We start from the raw sequence: 9,436 nt of genomic DNA on the forward strand, positions 1-9,436 counted from the left end.
TGTGTTTATGTCCACATCTTCTTAACTATTTCTGTCTGATCACATCTTAAATCTCATGATTTTATGATTTTTAAGATGTGATCAGACACATATAATAATCTCTGCTTTATAGCTGACAGCTGTATTTTGAACACTCAACTCTCTATGTGGCATTGCTTTCTTATTTTAGCTTTTCCATTAAAAATAATGTGAGAATGGATGTGGCAAAGAAATCAAAATTCTATTAAGCTTATTGTGTTTTTCTTAGACTTAGGAAATGATTGCTTGCTACATGCAGGTGCTCTCAGAGCACTAAAATATTCTAGACCTGCTGTCAGACCAGCAAACAGTAAAAGACTGCTGAGTTTCTGATTAGACATGTTTGTCTAATCTGATTAGGTGACTCTTACAGAATTAGATATGTAATTGATATCATTCAGGCTTCAGTCAGTTGATATGGCACACAGGAATTTCAAGAATGTGCATAAGATTGTGAGTGGGACTTCTAGAGTTCATTAATGTCTCCCTGCATGGCAGTGGAACAGCTCTAACATCTCTGTGCATGGTGTGCCTGGTTCTGCACACTACTGCAGTATGAAATAGCTTGTACAGGAGAACTGCAAATGACATTTCTGATCACCCAGAAGTGCCACGCCAGCTCCTGCTTCACCAGAAAGTGTATCTCCAGGGAATTCAGTTGAAAACCAAATGAAGGTTGTTTATTTTTTCAGATAGAAGGGTCCATGTAGTATCTTTACATAAAAATATATACATACCACAGATGCTTATTTTGCCATCTACTGGTCCTCCTTTTACTTATAAAGAACATTATTTTTTTCTCTGTAGATATTCTATGTAGTAACATGCACAAGTTTTAAGTAGAAAACAGCTATTTTCATTATATCTCTAATCTATAGCTATAAAATATGTTTAATCTGGGGTAATAAGATACTGCAACATTTTATTTTTAGTCATATTATTATTGGTAATTATAACGGTGCTCTGATAAGTGATCAAATATTAATGTCAATCTTTCATATTTATACACTGTCTGTACTTCTCAGATATCTTAATAAGATTGTGAGTTCGAAAAGTTTACCCTACTCTCTCTCAATAGAAAAAGGATCAACAATTTCATAGTGTTATAAATGTAGTAGGAAACCTGCTTTCTGACCTGACTGAAAAGACAATTTATGCAGTCTTCTGACTGTCTCAGTAGACTTGAAAAGAGAGAAAGAAAAGAGGAGAAGGAGGGAAAGAGAATCCAAAGCCTATTCCAAACATCAAATGCTAATTGCAGCTAAAGGAAAGCACCTGAATTTCTGCCACAAAGGCAGAAGAGTGCTGCCAAGAGCATTGCACTGACCATTTGACATTTCAGCTGTCGTCCCTGCAGCATGTAATCATAGGGTATATTTAAGTTCTCCAGCAATTGCAAGTCTACTAAAAATGTAGTATTCTGACAGCCATCAAGCTGAAGGAATGACAGGTAAAAAATACATATGAATAGAAATTGCACGGTGCTTTTTTGTTGTAAAAAGTGATTGAGCTTGCATTTGAGTAAGTTTTTTTTTTCCATTCTTCTTCTTTGAAATCCTTGAAGTCATTTGGTAGCAATAACACAGTGTAGTTGTTTTATGAAGCTATTATGAGTATTTAGCTTTATAATGACTACCTGTGCACTAACTAGACAGAAATTTTTTCACTGTTGCAGGAGGAGAGTCTTTGTGCCTGTGAAAAGCTCATGCCTTTTCCTTCAACATGTCACACAGATTCAGGGATGGTTGTGAGAGGTTTGGAAATCCATAGCTTTCTTTCCTCCTCCATTGGAAGTTATCTCTGCCAACAGCAATAACCTCTGCTTCTCAACATGATAACAATCTCAGAAGAAATTTGTTTTATGCAATGGCTTCCTGACCAAAGTCAGTGAGCTATCTATGTGGTAAAGTCTAAAGAAATAGAATAAAATGCCAGTTTGGTGCCATAGGGTAGAATCTCATGTCACAAGCAAATAGCAGTTGCTTGCCTCTATCGCTGTGGAATTCAGTTTTAAAGCTTATCTTCAAGTGCTAGGATACTTAGGTAGGTCCCTGCACCACACAACATTGATACATTGGTATAATATAAAGTATAGTCATAATTTTACTAAGACAACAATAGTCTTCACATCATAAAGCATTTTACAGTTAAGAGTCTCAAGTAGACAATGTTATACAGGCAGAATGTTGGAAATTTGACTGAAAAACACATTTTTAAGCCACTAAATCAGGAACAGCATTTCCATTGTAGTCTGAATCCTAATTTTTCTTTCTCTTCAGTAAATACCTTCCTTGAAACACATTTTCTTCAGCTTTATCCTACTAGTGGCAAGGGGATGAGTTTGAACATGAGACATTAAGAAGATTCTTTATTTCAATACTTGCAAGGATACAGCATAAACCAAAGCTGTGCTGCAAGTCAGTCTCAAGTTTGGAGTATTGCGGACACAGATAAATAGGATTACTGATTGCAGCCTAAACTAATGGATGCATTTATTCTTTCTGCCTGAAAATGCATTGCTTACTTTGTATAATAGCTTGATTTTTGCTTTAGAGCACTCTGTTGGGTCTTGGGGGTGTAGTTTACACAGCCAAACCTTAATTTTTTTTTTTTTTTATTTTTTTTTTTAAGATGTGTCTAAATAATGACACAGAAATGAAAGTTCTGTGCGTGTTACTTGTCTGTTCATTTGGAAAAGCACAAAAAAATCTCTAACTTGTTTGCAAACCTGGTTTTGCATTAGATGCATATACCTGAGTTTACATGAAAATAATGTCTAGTTTAAAGCTAAAATAGCGTCTCCATAATTAATTGCTCTTGCAAGAGTTATAAGAATATCAGCCCCAAGGCATGCCAAAATGATGACTCAGAACCACCTACTGTGGCATTTTTCTCGAATAGTTAGAGGGTAATGGAACTCATGCACCCTTCAAGATTTGCCTAATGCCAGGAGCACTTGAAGGCTCAAGAAATTATAGAATGCAGTTCAGCATGAATGTAAGAAGACACATCTTGTGTTCTGATTTGAATAGAATCCTGAGAGCAATCACAGCTACCACAGACCCAGACTGAGGGCAGACTCGGGGCTTGACTGTGGTATGAGATGTGTTCATTCTGTGTTGTGGCCACAAAGCTTCCACAAATGAGGCTGAAATGGAGATATAAAAGGAATTTAAAGTTGCTTTTTTGATTTAAAAAAAAAAAAAAAGACAGAAAGATGATATTAAGTGCAGGGCAAGAGGCCACATACAATCCCATAGCTGAATATTCCTGAGGGGAAAAAGAGAAAGAAAAACAGACTGACATGAAGAGGTGCCCCTGTATTAATCTTAAAGCAAAAATCTGTGGTGACTACTGATCTGAGATGGTTTATTCCCCATCTCTAGCTGTTAAGTTTACAGATCTCAGCTGGGCCCATTTGGTATTTATCCTTTCTCTAGGGAGAGAAGGGAAAAAACAGAGTACAGACTTCCCAGTCTTTGAAAGCCTAAAATAATAGCTGTTACACTTCACATTGGCTGACCTTTGTGAGTGAGGACATGCCTCCAACTGGCTCAGATATTTTCTCAGTAGAGATGTCAGTGTGCTGCACATACTCCACGTTACTGAAGGAAGATTTAGGCCCTTCTTAGTAATCAGGAAGCAGCTTCCATTTTCATGAGAAGATTCTCTCCAAACTGCACCTGGAGAGTTCACTGTGTTTAAATTGTGTGACACTGCTAAACATAACAAATAGTATTATTTCATAAACTAAACATATGCTTTATTGCAGTAGTGCATCAAGAGCTGATGCCTTAAGACAGTTCTTCAGATAACTCTGTAAACACTATAAAATGATTACTTCAAAATATGAAAGCACAAGAAAGACTGTTCCTCATGGCCTGTGCTACAGACTTTATGACCAAGACTTTAACTGCATCTGGTCTAGCCATTTTCTTCCAACTTCAGAAATACGACAGTGAATGTGGCTTAAAAAAGTAAGATTGATTTGTATCATGAGAGTATGTCTGCCTAAAAACACTCTTCTCCATATCAGTGCATCAGCCACTATTTAAGTGCTGGGATGAAGTTTAATAAGGCTGTGTCATGGAAAGAAGAGGGGAAAAATACATGACAAAAATCAAATCAGCTTCAAAATAAAACTCCTTTGTCTGCAAAATTTTCTACCTTTTGGGCCATAAAAATACATCAAGGAAAAATGAGGGCAAATATTTAGGAAAGAAATATTTATAATTCCTTTTTGAATGATACAGAGGACTTACTATTTAGGTAGCAACAAGAAATAAATGTTCTATGACCATGATATGCACCTAAATTAGTAGATGGAATGCAAAGTGTGAATAATGATGGTAAACACAGTCCCAGTATTGGCATAGTGGTAGGCTATATTTTAGATCCCAGTTCACAAGAAGTTAAGAAAGTCTTACAAGATCTGTTTACATTTGCCTGAGATGGTATGGGTGGACTTTAGAAAAAAAGTGCTGTGAGTGCAATGAACTGGAACGCCATTCTTGAGGATGGCATGTGGAATATCTTCCCTGTACAGTTACTGGTCAAATGAGTATGTTCAATTTTGCAGCTGCTATATGGCCACCTTATATCCATTTCCAAGTTCTGACAGCCAATGGTGTGAGGTTCAAAATTATTTTTGTTCAAGACCTCTTCTGCTGCAGTATTGATTTTAGTGAGCAGAATAAAAGGGTGCGGAGTGCTTTCATCTCCAACCAAACACAGCAGAAATTGAAAGCCTGCAGACTGGACCTTTTGAAGACACCGATACCAGCTGAACATCTTGTGGGAAAAATCTTTGTGCTTACATGACCATGCTGCTCTGTGTTACGTATCTTGGAAACATAAGATTAATGTTGTGCAGGAAATACTGTAACAGGACAGAAAATTAAACAAACAGCAGTCATTCCCCACTCTCAGCTATTTCATCAGCTTTCTGCTATTGTTGCAGATGGTTTGACTAAAACCAGAAAGAAGTGAGTCTGAGGACCCCTCCTACAGGAAAACCTGCAGAGCACCATAATGAGTAAGGAAATCTCTGCAAACTCTATTAGATGGTTCTTTTCAGTGATTCCAAATGGGAAGAGGAGGAGGCAAGATTTGCTTTTCTATACGAGGACACAGCAAATTCCTGTGGATATCAGCTACTGATTGATGTCAAAGTGATCCCAGGTAATCAACTGCAGAACAAACCATTCAGACACAGATATCTAACAAACTTGCACAAAAGATTATCCCTGGGGAGAAATCTCAGGAGTTATCACACAAATTATGAAAGAAGTTCCTTGCACATTTTTAAGGTTAAATAACATCAAGGCCCTCCCAAAATAAAAACAAAACAGATCATCAGGAAAATAGTTTCTGATTGTTAGAATATCAGGAAAGTGTTGCCAGTTAAACACTCTAAGGGAGATTTGTCTGAGGAACCATATGATACAATTTATTGCATGGGGCACATGTGCGCCTGTGCACATAGCAAGGTGCTGTCTAGTTTCTAATACTGGGGTAATGAGGAGGGGAAGAAAAAAATTGCTATGAATAGAGTGATCATAGTATTGCAAGCAGAAAGTTCAGCAAATGAACTTAAATCTCATGAAAATGTGATTCACAAAAAGAAAATTTCTTTTCTGAATTACAGACCAGGAGAGGTATGTACTCCTAAAACTTAGAGTTTCAGGTAAATATGAAGTCTCTGTATGGAGAATACTTCACAGTTTACTGGGCATGAAGAGTAGTCGTGATAATCCTAACCGTTCATGGTTTGGTGTGCATATTGGATTTGTGTGGCAAAGTTTTGATAGCAGGAAGGCTACAGCTGTGGCTTCTGTGAGAAGCTGCTAGAATCTTCCCTTATGTCTGATAAAGCCAGTGCTAGCCGGCTCCAAAACCGGCTGTGAGCCACCAGCTCACAAGGCTCAGCCACCAGTGATGGTGGTAGCACCTCTGGGGTATTTAAAAAGGGGGGAAGGACCCCTGTCCAACACCACCAGCAGCAGTCTCTGCAGACAAGGTCAGTGCAGGGGGAGGGAGAGGAAGTGCTATAGGTGTGGGAGCAGAGATTCCCCTGCCACCCGTGCTGAAGGCCATGGTAAGGCAGCTGTGCCCCTGCAGCCCATGGAGGTTCATAGTGGAGCAGTGATCCACTGGCAGCCCATGGAGACCCTGTGGGAAGGTTAGGCTGGGGCAGGCTCCTGGAAGAACCTCTGGACCCTTGGAGAGAGTAATTTTGTGAAACAGGTTTTTTAGCATTACTTATTACCCCATTGGTGACTCATGCCTGTTCCTGAAGGACTGCAGTCAGTTGAAGGGACCCATTCTGGGATAGTTCATGAAGCATTGCAGCTGATGGGAAGGATTCACATTAGAGAAGTTAATAGAGAATTCCTGTAGGAGGAGCCCAAGCTGGAGCAAAGTAAGAGTGTGAGGAGTGCTCCTTCGGAGGAACAAGAAGCAGCAGAGATGATATGCTTGACTGCAGCTGGCTGCAGCTCCCACTCCTTACAGCCCTGCACCGCTGTGGAGGGAGGAGTTAAGAAAACCAGAGCAAAGCTGAACCCTGGAAGGGAAGCTGTTTCAAGATTAAATTTATATTTTCTCGTTATCCTACCCTGAGTTTATGGGTAGTAAATTAAATTAATTTTCCCCAAATAGAATCTGTTTTCACTCTTTTAGTAATTGTTGAGTAATCTCTCCCTGTCCTTATCTTGACCCATGGACTTTAGTTATATTTTCTCTCCTCTGTCTGGCTCAGGAGTGAAATGATATAGTGGCTGTAGAGGACACCTGGTGTCCAGACGAGGTCAACCCACCACAGGGTGTCTTAAGCACAGTGAAATTGTATGTCTTTGTTTAAATTGAAATAAGAAATGCTACAGTGTGACAAGCATTTCACAAAGAAAGAGGAAACATAAAAATGCTTACTGGAAAAGGGTAGACGTGAGAAACGTGTAAATATTGTGTGAAATACTGAGAGCAAATCCATTCTGAAAGTAAACACGGGCTGCAGTGTGAAAACTTGTCCTTTCTTAACATGCAGCACTGGGATGTGATGAACCCAGCGTTAATTATTAGTATTGTTTCTGCCTTTATAAGATGTATATATTAAATTTATGTACAACTGAATACTTCAAGAACTGATAAGCCACAACTGCAGGTGAAGTGTCAATGACAATAATTATTACCTTGCTTATAAAACTAGCACTCACAACCTCTAGAAGACAAGCAGAATGACATAACTTTTTTATCAGGCATTTGGGTTTCAGTTGCTAGAATGGCAGAATGGTACACCTGCACCACCGTACATCAGTTTTTCAGCTATTTTATCTCTTTTAGAGTTGAGGCATTCCTCTCTACATTTACATGCTCCTTTTGCTGCCATTATCCCATTTTCAAACACTGTTAGATCTTTTTCCATCCTGCTTCTTTCATTTAGAAGGAGATTCCAAAGGTTACAATGTCTCTCTCTCCAGCCAAATACATTTAGTTTTTTCATCTGTGATGCTTCCAAAATATTCTGCAATGGTTATGTTACTGATCTTACTGATGTTACTGATGAGCAGAATATTAAGATAAGACATATCTTTGTGAAGCAGCCTGTACTGCTTCATCTGGCTCTTTCCATCTGTTGATTCCTGTAGACTGCAAGACATTTTCAGCCAGGATCATAATTTTTTTCTCTGTTTGTAAACAACATAGAGCTGGGATTCCAGCAGGGCTCTTAAGAACTGGTAAACAGCAACAGCACCAAGCAACAACAAAATAATGCATGCTGTAGAAATACTTTTGTTGATGACTCTATCTTTAATGGAGAAGATAGTAAATTTTTTTTTTTTTTTAATTAAGTGAATGGTGTTACCAGCATGAATAAGCTAACAGTGTTACACTGAAGGGATTTATGGCCAACATGTGGTTTAGAAGTTGCTTGAATTATTTTGAGGGAAATAGCTAAATTCCTGGGTTTTTTAGTGAATCAAATGGTAGCTGGAATCTGTGCAGGTCATCTACAATGAATGGGAAAGGAAGATACAGTGAGAGAACAGGAAGGAAGCATTGTCTAAAGTAAGCAGATGGTTGTCAGAAAATTATAAGTAGTGAAGCAGACATATGAAATGAAGAAATAGAAAAAGGACTTTTGAGGGAAGAATAATCACAAAGTAGAAACAGACATGGGGCTATTAAGAGCATAAGTATCTGAAAAGATTACATTTAAGATGGCTGTCTTTCTGAAGAAAATGTGGGAAATTAAATTCAGTATGGCCTACTTCAGCAGTCAATTGAAAAGGAGAATCAAGAAGCTAATAAAGGGTTGTTTGTTTTTTTATAAACAAAACAATCAAAGGAGTCTGCAAAGAAAAAATTGAAAGAACCAAAAATTTAAATCACTATTAGTGTAGTATGATGTTAAAAAGGAAACAGATGGACCACATTTTACATCATTGTAATCTAGAAAGCCATGTTCCACATCTAAATGTGAAAGATGAAAAGATGGTAAACTATTGGTGAGAGCTGAAGCCCACTACACAGGTGTTAACTTTGTTAACACAGATGATTGTTTTTGCCTGATTTGGAGGCACACTTATGTTAAGATGAAGATATTCTAACATACTGCTTTGGATACATTTTTTCAATAGGTGTATCAGAATTTCTATGAGGGATCTTAGTATGTAAGAGGATGGTACTAGCAGAGAGATAATCTCATCAGGCCCATAGTTCATCTAAGCCATTTACTTCATGAATATTAGAACTAAATGAAACACTGTGTAATACTTTTGGTATATCATTACAGTATTAATTTATTCATTAAGATACCTTTACGTTCCATTTCTTTTCTAACTTTGTTTTTATTTGTTTGTGGGGTTTTTAATGAATCATTCTTTGTTTGTGGGTCTTTTGTTTTGTTTTGTTTTGTTTTTTTAAGTACTTTATGTGTCAGCCAATCATGGAATAGACTTTCGTCAGAGAATTTAAACTAGTCTTTTATTTTTTTTCTGACGAGTAAGGGCTGACTCAAAGTTGGCAAATTGTGTAAAGAATCAACTGCTCATATGCATCTCATCAGTCAAAAAAAGATCACCTCACATTATAGGACAGATGCTTTGTTTGACCACCAGTGACCACTGAAGACCCAACAAAAAACCTCCATGTGTACCTGGAACCTGCTCTGTAGGATAAGCCCCCACTGCGGGAACTCAAGATGAGATAAAGGAGGTACTATTGTCTGAACACTATCTCAGACCCACAGGGAGGTTAGCAAAGCTGGGGGAGAAGAGTATATCACTGATAATGGACACAAAGAACATGGAATTTATGGGCCACCAACTCACAGCCCAAAGACCCAAAAGAAGAGAAGGACTAAGCATATGGATTAATTAGGGGAGAGGAAATAATTTAACTGGTAGAATAAGAGAAC

At 38.0% G+C, this 9,436-nt stretch overlaps 1 long non-coding RNA gene across 1 annotated transcript; it reads left to right on the forward strand.

The window, feature by feature from the left end:
- Window positions 1-1,339: 1,339 nt before the first annotated feature.
- LOC120765047 (uncharacterized) lies at window positions 1,340-5,174 on the forward strand. The gene is made up of 3 exons (XR_005704358.2): window positions 1,340-1,468; window positions 4,979-5,003; window positions 5,082-5,174. It is a non-coding gene; the product is annotated as an uncharacterized LOC120765047 (long non-coding RNA).
- Window positions 5,175-9,436: the final 4,262 nt, after the last annotated feature.

Source organism: Hirundo rustica, chromosome Z (genome assembly GCF_015227805.2).
Source record: "Hirundo rustica isolate bHirRus1 chromosome Z, bHirRus1.pri.v3, whole genome shotgun sequence".
NCBI lineage: Eukaryota > Metazoa > Chordata > Aves > Passeriformes > Hirundinidae > Hirundo > Hirundo rustica.